The sequence below is a fragment of the Gorilla gorilla genome, chromosome 1 (assembly GCF_029281585.2).
Source record: "Gorilla gorilla gorilla isolate KB3781 chromosome 1, NHGRI_mGorGor1-v2.1_pri, whole genome shotgun sequence".
NCBI lineage: Eukaryota > Metazoa > Chordata > Mammalia > Primates > Hominidae > Gorilla > Gorilla gorilla.
Genome location: NC_073224.2, coordinates 58,063,224 through 58,076,772, shown reverse-complemented (window position 1 = coordinate 58,076,772; position 13,549 = coordinate 58,063,224). Strand labels below are relative to the sequence as shown.

The window sequence follows — 13,549 nt, the reverse complement described above, 5'->3', positions numbered from 1 at the left end:
AGGATTCAAAACTAGGTCATTCCGAGGAGAATATAAAGTCCAGCTTTTTTTTTTTTCCACATAGGGATGTATATTTCCAGGTACAGTTTTACATTTTGTTCTTTATTGTATGAACATAAATATAGATACATATGAAAATTCAAAAGCACATGAAAGTGCCAAGAGGAAATGCAATACCATCTTATGAAATGAGAAATTACACATATCTTACAGTGAGTTTCAAAATTATATTGCTCAAAGTATTTTTACTGTGGAACCATAGGCACAAACTATAGCAAGAGTAAATCCAAAAATGTTTATTGTTCTTCTATAAACTAACTACTGTGTAGGATACAAGGGATGCTGATTTCACCAGTGCCTTTAAGAAGGACAAATCAAATTAAAAAGTCAAAATGACTGAAGGTCATAATCCAGATGGTGGTAACAATAATTACTACCATTTATAGAACTTTTTGATGTTGTTCATTCAACGTTTCTATTTTTATTCAATTATAAGCAAACAGCAGAATTAACCCAACATTCAGCAACTCCAGATCAGCTTTTCTTACCCCCATGAAGAGCTATCAATTTAACAACCACGGTTGTAAGGATTCCTAATAAGCTGTCAACGAGCACTGCTGCCGGTCTAGATGGCCATGCCCCAACAAAAGCAAAGCCACTCTCCCTAATGCTTTTTCCAGGATTGCTTTTTAAAGGGACCAGAGCGAGATGCTGACGCCTATTAAGGCATCTGAGATGCACCGTGTTGGGGTTTAGCCTCCATGCCAGCCAGCCTCTGGTTGTCTAGGTGAGCGACAGCACCATAAAAACACTCTGCGTACAATTCTGGTATTAGGATCACAAAGGCAGAGAGGCGACAAATCCTTTTTCTTTTTTTCTTTTTTTTTTTTTTTTTTGTAACCTCCCTTAAAGATTCTTTGATGCTTTGCTCTATTACTGTAGGCCTGGTCTTTTTTTCCCCCCAATTTTTTCTTCTTTAAACTCTGGATTGCTATTTTCATATTAATTTGATGACCCCATCACAGTACCAGAATATTCCTGAAAATAGAGTTCCAATTTGATCAAAACATAAACCAGAGTGAGTGAGTGACTAGAATTATAAAGGCCAGGCAGCAGGAAAAGTTACCCTAAACCATCTGACTGCTCAGGTCTTGCCTGTGCAAAGGGGAGCCGGAAGAGGAGAAATCTATTATACATGCAACACTGAACTGGAGAACACGGCTTGGGGCCTCTGGGACAGTTCAGGTCCCTGAGCTGCCCCCTACTTCCCAGACAGCTGCTCCTGCAGTTTGGGCACATAGTCGTCCCACTCAGCCGGGTAACGCTTTCTGGCCACTGGGGCCACGAGCACAAGCTCGTGCTTTTTTTTTTTTTTTGAGACGGAGTCTCTCGCCTTGTCGCCAGGCTGGAGTGCAGTGGCCTGATCTTGCCTCACTGCAACCTCCGCCTCCCAGGTTCAAGCAATTCTCCTGCTTCAGCCTCCCGAGTAGCCGGGACTAAGGCCGTGCCACCACGCCCAGCTATTTTTTTTTTTTTTTTTTTTTTGTATTTTTAGTAGAGACGGGGTTTTACCATGTTGGCCAGCATGGTCTTGATTTCCTGACCTCGTGATCCACCCGCCCCAGCCTCGCAAAGTGCTGGATTACAGGAGTGAGCCACCTTGCCCGGCCAAGCTCGAACTTTTGACAGAAGGATGCCATTTTGAATTTGCCACTGTGGCCTCCAGATCCATTGCTGAGAATGGGCTCGTCACACTTCAGCAGCCTGTCCTGTTTGTAAACCAGCCAGACATAGCGGTGGAGATCTGTGCCCTCCGGAGGCCAGAGCCCACGTAATGGAGAGGACTGGGCCACTGCTAACGTCATTACCCTTCATGTTGACCACCAGGAAATGACGCCATTCAGTGTATTGGGGCTTCTTCCTGCCGGGAGCATCCGGGTCTGTTAGGACCAAGGTGTAGAGTTTCCTTGACTCAAGATCATCCCATGAAATGCTGGTGGGTCTGTTAACCTAGGTGGGCGTCAGCACTTTGCCCAGCTCGTCCACCGTCGCCCTGGCGTAGGTGACATGCAGCGAGTGCTGCGGCTGCCCGTCCACTTCCTGCAGGCTCAAGGGCCTGGACCGCTTGCTGAGGTCCCTGGCATGGCTGTGCAAGAACGCAGCGCACAGCTGGGAGTGCCACTAGGCAAGGCGCAGGCGCAGCGGCGACTCGGCAGCCTCTGAAAACTAGCCAGGGAAGCCGGGGCTCATTTATAGGATTTTAAAAATATTATTAAAGGCTTCACAAACTGTCTTGTTTAATAGCCACAACATTGGGAGGCTGAGGCAGGCGGATTACCTAAGGACGGGAGTTCGAGACCAGCCTGGACAACATGGTGAAGCCCCGTCTCTACTGAAAATACAAATATTAGCCGGGTGTGGTGGCGCATGTTTGTAATCCCATATACTCAGGAGGCTGAGGCAGGAGAACCGCGTGAACCCGGGAGGCGGAGGTTGCAGTGAGCTGAGATAGTGACACGGCACTCCAGCCTGGGCCACAGAGCAAAACTCTCTCAGAAAAAAAAAAAAAAAAAAAAAAAAAAAAAAATAGATACAACAATCTCCTTTTAACTGAAGAGGAATGATGTAAAGTTATATAAAGTTCAGAGGAATTGATGTAAAGTGAATAGTAAAGAGTTTGGAATCTCCTACTAAAATATTTTAGCAGGAAAGAGACACATCAGTGCATTTTACAAGCAGATCAATGTGGCAGTATCTAGCATGCATGGGGAAGGGATGGAGGAAGTTGTCAGTTTAGAAACTGAGTATAAACATTATTGAAATAGGCCATGATAAGTACCTGGACCAGGGTAAAGGCAATGGAAAGGAAAAGGAAGCCACAGACCACAGATAGGAGGAATTCAAGGACTGTGTACCGAAATTCAGGAGAATGGTGTGAAATAGATGCTCTGAATCCTCTATTCCCAGGAGGCAGCATTATGGAGTTAGGAGAAAATGCAGGAGCTTTGGATTCTAGTAGACCTGGGATTGAGTTTTTACACTGTTACTCTATATTCGAAGCAATATATTTAAACCAGCTGTGTCTTCCTTTTGTCCTTTATAAAACAAGAATAATAATGCTTATCACATAGAGATATTATGAGGATTGTATAAGACAATGTATCAAATAGTAGGTATTCGGTAAATGTTCCTTCTTTACTAAAGATAGAGAAACCATTTTCTGATGTACAAAGGGATGAAGAGCTGGCCCAATATGAATTTTCCCAAAGAAGTTAAATGAAAAGGATCTCATGATCCTTTTCAGGATTTATTATTTACGAATGTTAATATATTATTTTAATATTTTCTATCTTATGAAATAATTATTTAGTCAAAACATAAGACAATTGATAGGAATATACAGCATGGAAAATGGTTACCAACTAGAGCTGCAGGGTATCAGGGAATGTGACAAGGCAGCAAAATGTTTCTACACATGTCTGTTTTTTCAGGCATTATCTTTCATGAGACTATCAAGTGTGTATTTAAGGAGCCATTCAAGTTACTTCAGTGCATTTGCTTGCAAAGGGTGCAATGTGATGTTTCCTACTGGTAGGGTCGTATTTCATGTGTGATGATAATGTCGCTGAACAAATAGGAAATATCCTTGCCTAGACTATATTTTATCATTTCATTATCTAGTGGTAAAGGAATGTGAGTTCTATTTACAAATAAACATTTTGTCTTACTTTTTTCTTTGTGATCTATTTTCTCCAAGTTGCGTAATGTAATGAATTAATAAAGTTTAATTGCTGGCCAAATCAATGGTGACTTTTTATGTTTTTAAATATAAGATTAGGTTTAACTTATTTTTGTCATTAAAATATCATTTGTGAGTGCTTTTCAAAATGAAGTGTTTCCGAAATAAATCGCATAATAAAACTAACCTTACTTTTGAAATACATTTTTATTGAAGCAAACACAAATCAATCTGAAATTCAGCATTTTGTAGCAGTTAAATGTATAGTCAGGCAGCTTCAACGTCAACTAGAGAAGTTGTGGTTTTAACCCCGAGATAGGGCTGATTATGCTGGTGCTATGGCAACCTATTGCACCATTTGGTAGCGCCTGTGTGCTTAACCGCATGAGCTGCGCCTCTTCCTTTCCTATAAAGACTCAGAATAAGAAAAACAGAAGTACACCGAAGAGAAGAAACCACAAGAGCAGTAAAGACACTGCTGTTAGCTTTTAGCTGTGCAAACAGCAGTCTTATGAGAACAACACATTGAAAACCTCTTCTATTTGAAAGTGTAGCTTTTCCCATTATGCCTGGGTTCCTTTAATGATTTTGAAAGTAAACCAAGTGTTTCTGTTCAGAGTTTTCATTAAAGGGAAATAAGAAGAAATAAGCAGTGCATTTATCAGCCTTTGCTTTTATTGTCCTCAGCTTTAGGAGTGGGAGGCTTTTGTGCAGCCTCAGCGGACATTTTATTCTGTTTGTGAGATGGGAGATTAGTTTCTAATAGGTGGACTCCCTATAATCTAGCATTTATTTTCTGCTATTTTTTTATTATATTGTAGTTAGTTCACAAAAAAATAGTACAATTTTAATTTATCTCCTGGCTCATTTAGAAAGGGTTGTGGTTGGTGCTGTAAACACGTTTCTACATAACTAGATTAAATTCACAGACACTCACTGCCCTAGCACTGTTTATTTTCTATGGGGAGCTTCATTTACTTATTCTTTCCCTCACCCCACTTCTTTTACAAGGTATAGGTTGATTAGCAAAGGCTTTTGTATGTTTTGCTTTGTTTCAAAGCACAGACATAATAAAATCATAACTTTTTTTTAGCATGTTCTACTATTTTTCCTTCCTTAAAGATTTGGGTAAAAATACTGAAGGACAGACAAGTTCATGCTACCATTTTTGTTAGGCATAGGCCTGTTCACTTTTCTTCCCGTTTTTCTGAAAAATAAGAATCTACCCCTTTTGTAGTCATTGTTCAGCAATTTACACTTTTTAACAATAAGTTTTAATGTGTGGTACTCTGAATCCCATTTTGATGGTTATACATAATATTTACTCATTTTTGAGTCCCTAATAGCTCTTTAGCACAAATACTGGATTTAGCATTAAATATTTTTTCCTTTCAGTGCAATGCAGTTGAACAAGCATGGGGGTTTTTACAGTCAGACAGATCTGCATTTAAATATAGACTCATTTTGCTACAAGCTCTTTATTTAGCCTTGCATACACGTTTTTATGATTTTGAGCTTTCATCTGTGAAAAGAAGAGAATACTATCTACTTTGTAGGATTTCTATAATAATTAGATAAAATAATATATAACAGTATTTAGGACAGTGCCATTCACATAGTACCCGCTTATTAAATAGTAAACACTGTTGATAGCACCAAATACACTAATAAAAGATTTCACCACTTATGCAAACATCTTTTGATGATTCTTTGTTCTTTAACGATGATCGTAACCTATCCTAGAGGAAGCAAAGAGCTACAAAAACATACACTTACTAAGGGATTAATATAATTAAATGGTTTTTGCTATCTGAAGTATATTGCATAAATCAGGTATATATCCCTGGATTTAGGTAAATGAAAACAGACATTTTCATAAGAAGCAAAAAGATAATTAATATGGGAACAAACCTATTCTGGAAAATGTTTAAAAAGAGAATAAGGGTAAGGAAGCATCTTTCTCAGTTGTTCTTAACCCTTGTTTCCATCATAATCACCATCAGAGCTTTAAGAAAATACCAGTGCACAGATCACGTTACCCCACAAACCTACTAAATCAGATTTTCCAGCGTTGGAGCCCAGAAATAGTCACCTTTAATCTAATTCCCAGTCAGGATTAATACAAATAAAGGATTGATGTTTTATCTTCCTCAGGATAATAATACTGGTTACACACACATAAATATGCATAACTGATAACAAGCCAGAATTTTGTAAACTATGTTCTCAGAAACATTGTAGTTACATTGTACAAATGTCCTATAGTATGTCCATGGGAAAAAAATGGGTTTGTGGCAAATACTTTTAGGAGATCTTGAGCTAAACGAAGTGACATAAGTTTCTCTATGCTTTTAATATATTAACACACTTTATAAATATCTCCAAAGGGCATGTAGCATGAATTACTTCTGAAACAAATTTGACTATAGGACATTTAAAGGCACACAAATCTAAATCAAAGACTTCAATTTGACCATCATTGCACAGGAAGCGATAAAATTTTCCCCCTGACTTGTAGATAAATAGTTTAAGACAGAAAAAAAGCAGTGTAACTGATTGTTCTTAAATGGTTATCTAGTAGCCTTTATTAATTTTTTTGTCATTAATTGTTTCATTAATCAACATGCCTGAAATATATAACATGATGTTTTAAACCAAATATAAAATACCTACAAATGCATTCCTAGTTTTGAGGTGTGTGTTTGCAAGGTCATATGTATTCACAAGCAAAAAACATTATTGTAAATATTGGACACCATAAGTCATTGGGAGACAGCTAGATATGGTTGCTATCTTTAAAAATTTTTAATTATTTGATTTTATTCCTCTCATGGCCACAAAAATTTGCCTTCTTTATCCTCAATACTGCTTTACATACTGATATTTTTCTTTATTATTTGCATTATTATTTAAAATGTGTGTATATAATTTGAAAGTTTAAATAGTACCATAAGGCCTAGAGTAAGTAAGAACAGTCTTTTGCTCCCACGACTCTCCCCTCCCTTGATATTTTGTGATTTTTAAATGTTATCTTTTATTGTAGTGCTGTTTCTTTAAAAAAAAAAAAAAAAAAAAAGATTTTTGCCAGTATCTATTGACTTCTTCTCTTGATCTTGAGATGTTGCTTTTTATAACCTCTTGCTCTTTGTTCAGGGGTGCAATGTTTTCTCATTTCTGAAAATATGAATTGTAGTTGGTTATCCCCTCTTTTGCTCCTTGCATTGCCTCATTCTCCCAAGTGCCTCTTTTGTTTATTTGAGCTCTATCTTTCTTTCTTATTAGAGGCTTTGTTCTAGTGTTTCTTGGATGTCCATTTGTATTTAATAAAAGGCCTCAATAAAGGGATGTTGAAATTCTCTGGACATTGGTGGAGCTCATAAATTCATGTGTTTTAACTAGATTGAATGAAATCAGAAAGGCACTACACTCACTGAGTCTTAGTTTCCTTATATATCAAATGAACTGCATGTCAATAATCACTAAAATCCTTTGCTTCTGTCTGAGTAGAAATCTTTGGAATTATTTTCTGATGATAAGCAGAAAGTCCTTTACCATGAGATTCCAAAAATAATATTAATATACCCAATATTTTAACATAAAGTCTACATAAAGAATAAGAAAATTATTAAATAGACACTACTTCAAATCTAGCACTTTCCTCGTGTGTGCCTGTGAACAATTTACTAAACTCTTTTAGGTCCCAGTTTCATTCCCTGTAAAAAAGGATAAATAATGCTAACTCATTGGCTTACTGGGATGCTTAAAAGAAAAAAAATACATATATATTATATAAAGAGGTGTGCATAGTCTCTGCTACATAAGATTTCAGTAAACTGTTGCTATCATTATTATATTTACTGATAAGCTAATGGAGGGTAGAAAAGACTGTTTCCTGTGGTTCTCTGAAATCATAATACCTGGCTTGTCGCTGCCCAGAGTGCTTACTCCATAAATACTTAATAATTTAATATGATTTGTTAGATTTATTGTCTGTGGACCATATAGCAGATTTCTAGCATAAAGAAAAGTGCAATTCTCTTATTTTTATTGTGCACTTTATTATTATCATGCATTGCTAAGAAAGGAAAGCCATACATATCTGTTTTAGCTGACCCTTATTTTTTGTCTTGATTTGCTTTTTTCCACTTTTGTACAGGCTTTATGTTTATGGAGGGCAAGTATGCATTCTCAACCTTCAAAACATGCTATCATTCATTTTAGGGCAGATGCTGAGAATAAGTATTTATTTAATCTATTCTATTTTACCCTTCTGCCCTTGTACTTTTCCCAGATTTGCAGAACTAGACAGGTTTAAATTCCCTAGGAAATAGCATCCCATTTTTTTTTCTTTTTTTTTTTAGCGGGGAGGGAGAACGGGTGATATTTAAAGCCCAAGTATGTCTTTTGAAATGCTGTTTTCACTCAAATTGATTCCTAGTTTTTGCTGAAATCTCTGATCAGGGACTTAGGGGTGTGACTTCAAGGTAACTTTGATTTGTGATCATTTAAACATTTTGAGTTGTAAAAGAAACATATTGGGAAAGGTAAATTCAGTAACAATACATGTGTTAGAATAACACAGCTTTGAAGATCAAGTGTTCTGTTATCTACATTTTCATCTGTTTAATGTATCTAGTCAATTCCATTGGTGATTCACAACAGGATTATAATGGGAAAAAGAGCTCTTAGATAATTTACAGATTTTTAGTGCTATGGTGCCACCTACTGAAATATTACTAAATACTCCTTTGACTAAATAATGAAAACACAAGACATTTAAGTTTTAAAAAATGTAGAAAATTTCATCCCTAGAAGATAAAAGTCAAAGTGTAGAATGTGGTAACTGTAATATGTGGAACACTAGATATATTACTGTGTTTTATTTTATATTTATTTGATGTGTTTATAGAATTTGAGAGAAAGCTCAATGCAGTTCTTACTTTGAGAAATAGTGATGCCTTCTCTTTATTGTCACACACCTACACATGTGCCCTCTTAATTTCCATTGCTATGTCACATATTTTGCTTTACCTATTTTCCACACTTTCCCAGTATTGTTCATAAAGAATGTTTACATATATTGTAGTGTAATTTGTATTAAACAATCTCCAAATATTAAATATTTATTGTGCACTGGTTATAAAATACTTTATGCAAAAATTTTGTTTGCTTTTCCCAGATCTATTTGACTCCACTAAGAATATATTGTTGCTTTTAAGTAATACAGGAAATAGGATAGAGTACAAGGCTGTCTACATACATAAAACAACTTAGGTAACTACATCAGTTCATTTGTTTTGCATTGGACAAGCACAGTAATATTTAACCATATACTCCAGTCTAAATGGATAGGTCATGAAGTAGTTAAATATGTTATACAACCAATCTTTTGTTGTTGTTGTTGTTGTTGTTGTTGTTTTTGAGTCAGGGTCTCACCCTGTCACCCAGGCTGGAGTACAGTGGCACCATCGCATCTCACTACAGCCTCAACACCCACTCATGGGCGTAGCCTCCCAAGTAGCTGGGACTATAGGTGTGCACCACCCTACCCGGATAATTTTTGTATTTTAAGTAGAGACGAGGTTTTGCATGTTTCCCAGACTGGATTGCTTGGCTCAAGCGATCCACCTGCCTCTCCCTCCCAAAGTTCTGGGATTACAGGTGTGAACCATTGCGCCTGGCCACAACCAATCTCATCAGGTCTTTTTTTTCTATCAGTGAAGATTCAGCACAGTGGCTTCTATCTATGATTTTGGTAATGTTTAATAATGTTTGCACATATGAAGTGCAACAGACAATTGAAGTCATTGCTCATGTAATTTAGGAAGAATTAAAACATGATAGAGAATTAATAAATTATTGCAGATATTTGGTTTTATAGTTTTCTCTAAATAGTTAAGTACCTTCACCTACTCCCTACCTTGTTTCATATATAAAGGCATTCTCCACCAAAGTATTTGTTAGTGTTCTGCTAACGTTGATGTAAAAATCATTAGATGACTGGCGGGGGCAGGGTGCGGGGAATGTCCTTTAGATGTTACGTAGGTGTTTTAACTAAGCTATTTTATATAGGTCACATTTAGTGTGTTCCTACTTTAAGACTGGTAAAATGTTTAACATTAAAAAGATTGAAAAATAGGTTTATGTAATCTAGTGCACATGGCTTATTAAAATTGATATGTTGCTTTAAGTTGCATCACTCTAGTGCATACCTTATTTCCTTAGGGGCATTGGCTTAAATTTTAAAGTAGTTTTTAATTTAAAATTTTTATTTTAAATAGATTCTATGTGTTTTTTTCAGGCACGAAAACATTTTTATGTCATTTATCATGTTGACTAAAAGTGTTACCAAAACTAAAAATCTGTTTATAGGGATTTTATGACCATGAGAACAAGCAAGTTGAGTCTTACACTAAGTCTAAACAGTGATGCTGAAGTCTTGGAATTTTCTTTTAAAAAGATAAAATGGTGTGTGGGGTGTGTGTGTGTGTACGCACATATTTGAAATAGTATATAAAAATGAAATAAAACATAGATTACAATGTTTTAGTGTCACCTAAAAATCACTCAGTGGAGGAATTTAGAATCATATCCAGTGATAAATCAGTGTACAAGCAAACACATATTCAATTCAAGAGGCCTTTATGGGAAGTAAGCATGAACATAGAAGAAAGGAAAATGTTGGCGCTTTAGATATTATACTGTTTTCCAGGATATTAAATTTTGCTGCATTAAAGATGAAAAGATTTGAGGAAATTTTGAATATGGAGCGATGATGAGATCAGAAAAAAATGTATATGTATGCCCATTATTCTGTCCTCTAGCTTCAGAAACCTCTTAACATCTAAACAAAAGGTCTGTAAATTTTAATAATTGTGCTTGATATTAGTGTAGTTTGGTTGACTTTCCTGTCAAAATAGTATTCTGTAATAAATTAACTTGACACACCTCTAAACTTTCTCTAATATTTGTTTGTACCATTATAGAGCATTCACTCAGCACATTGTGATTTAATCTGCATATCTATTTTTAGGGTCAAGGTTATTTTAGCATTTGTAGCACTACTAGTAATTTACTTGCAGCCAAATTATGATTAAGATGCATTTTTACTTAGCTCATGAGTTTTTAATAAACACCTTCTGTAAAAGAATTCTCATGCTTAAAATTTCATATGAACAGGAAAGGCTGTAAGGACAAGTTGATGGGAAAAGGGGACACCTGATGAGTGAGAGCATGGCCTGTAAGTCAGACAGGCTCAGGTTCAAGTCTGGCTCACATATACTAGACTGGCCTTGTGAACTTGGCCAAGACACTTGACTTTTCTAAGCTTCTTAGGGTTTTTGTGATGCTTAAGAAAGAAAACATAAGCAAAAGACTTAGTATAGTGCCTGGCACCCAGTAAACATTCAATAAATATTAACAATTAATAACAATAAAATATCATTTCTAAATTATTCTTTAAAAAAGTAAATCATTAGAAACAGTCTTCTCCATTTTGGTAATTTACCTCTTGTCCTTCTTTTCAGAAGTTAGATTAAAATAATATACATCATGTATTTCTTTTAAAAAAACGTATTGCCTTTGGACCACTTGGAAGTTTATTAATCTCTCTCAGACATGGAACATATACGTAGTCTGATGAATAGCGTACTGGTTGGAAACAGTTCTAGTATATTTACTCAGGCATTCACAGTTCTTTTGTTAAAAAACAAATAGCTTCACATAGTGTCCCAGCATTTTTCTTCTCATCTCTGTGGTAAACAGATGATGAATTATAATTTTCTTTTATGAAACGCTATCTATAGTTGGTGCTACACATTTTGGTGACAACAAAGTAGTAAATCAGAACAACAGAATATAGGGGTCTGTGGAATTAGTGGTGCAGGTAACATTAAGATTTCTCTTTTCTCTGTCATCAAATTTGCTTTCTGATTTCTCCTCTGTATTAACTGATCCAATGGCTTCCGTCATTCTGAGGAAAAAGTTCAAGCTCCTTTTCAAGGCCTACAATGCTTGCTCCTTGGCTCTTCTCCTAAAGCTGTTATCATCAGATCTGTTTGATTTCTCCTTTGCACTTACTCATGCTTAAAAGAATCCAGCAATTACTTATCAATCACTTCTTATACACAAGACTCTTTGCTACAGCTATTTCTCTTTCTTCTCCTCCTCTTTCTCATCTTATTATGTGATTCATGCTGATGTTGATGGGAGAAATTTTGATTATTAGTCTTAATCAGGTGTATCTATGACTAAAATGTCTTTGCAGATGACTAGATATATGTGTTTTATGGGTTATAAGCTTATCCAGGGCAAGGATCATGCTTTTATCATGTTTGAACCTAGTCTCCAACAGCATGCCAGCAAAACAATGTATGTTTCTTGAACCTAAGTGAACTAAATTAACTTGTTTCAAGTTCCAAGGAATGACGTGCTTGCATGAGAAGGGGCATATCAACCTAATTTTAGATATGTAAGAGCTCATGTATTTCTCAGATAAAGAAGAGATATGTGTTGTATAAAGTATGTTCACACACTCAAAAGCAATTTGAATATTTTAAATTTGGTGATATGTTTTGTTCTTCACAAACAATGAAGGACACTTTTCCTTTCACTTCAAACATGAGAGCTATTAGTTATTGCTATACTAATATTTTTTTCTTATTATCTCTTTTGCAAATCAACACAATTCTAACACTGTAATTTACAAGGAAATAAGAACAAATAAGGAGAGCGGAATGCTGTTAATGGGAACATAAACATAACAATAGTTTACATGAAACAGAAAGATAAAAGCTAACTAGATTAAAAAAGGGACAAAAGTACAAACAATATCAATTAAAAACAATAAGTATGAATTATTAAGAAAAAGAGAAATATAATGAGAAAACAAGAAAGTCATTATGTTAATAATTATGTATCACCCATCAATGATATAAAAATATATATAACAAAAATGCATTTTACTTCAAGGAATAAGCCAGGGAATGTCATTGAAGAATACTGGGTGATGCTCCTTGGATGGCAACTCTGAAGGAAGAAAATGTTTTCACATCAGTTTGTTCTCAGAAGATAAAATATAAAGGCAGAAAGTCACCTTAAGTACCAGCTAATTCACTCTCCCATCTGATCTCTGATTCTCTTTAACAACCTGAGTTTGCAGTCATTTGGAAAAGGACTTTACAATCTTTTAAATAGGCATTTACTAAGATGAGGGATGAAAACATTGCACTTCACTGTAGACTGAATCTAGTTCCCATCATGCCAAGAAAGCTGCTCTTTTCAACATTTCCACAAACCCAGATGATAAATCCAATTGACCCATGTTAATCCACCATGTTTATCCTGCATGTGAATACCCATATTATTTGACTTCAACCATTTCCTTCTCGAAACACCCTCTACTCTTTATTCTTGTTTGCTACAGTTTTCCTCTTACTTGGAAAATTTGATTACCTATGCTGGCTCTCTCCTTAATATTCACTGAACTTCAGGATTCTATCTTGGACACTTCTCTTTTATGTAGTTCGGTGATCTCCTTCGCCTCTGTAGCTGCAAAATGTATCTATATGCTGATCTATAGCATCAGCCCAGATGTATGTCATGAGCTACAAACCTCTATATTCAAATGCTATTATACATTTTCACATGAAATCTCAAGCAAATTCTGATTCACCTCTCTCTACTCACTGTTTATTACTCTCAAGTTCAGTGAAACTCCAACTCACTAGCATGTTAAACTATCAATCTAGATATTTTCCTTATTACTCTTTCTCCTTTATTCTCACTTGCAAGGATTTACAAAGTCTTGGT

General features: G+C 35.7%; 1 protein-coding gene and 1 pseudogene across 6 annotated transcripts in view; one reads left to right on the top strand and one right to left on the bottom strand.

The window, feature by feature from the left end:
* Positions 1-13,549, top strand: part of PTPRC (protein tyrosine phosphatase receptor type C) — a 119,868-nt gene that overhangs the window by 39,644 nt on the left and 66,675 nt on the right. The window lies entirely within an intron of this gene.
* Positions 1,568-11,710, bottom strand: LOC109028256 (phosphatidylethanolamine-binding protein 1-like; annotated as a pseudogene).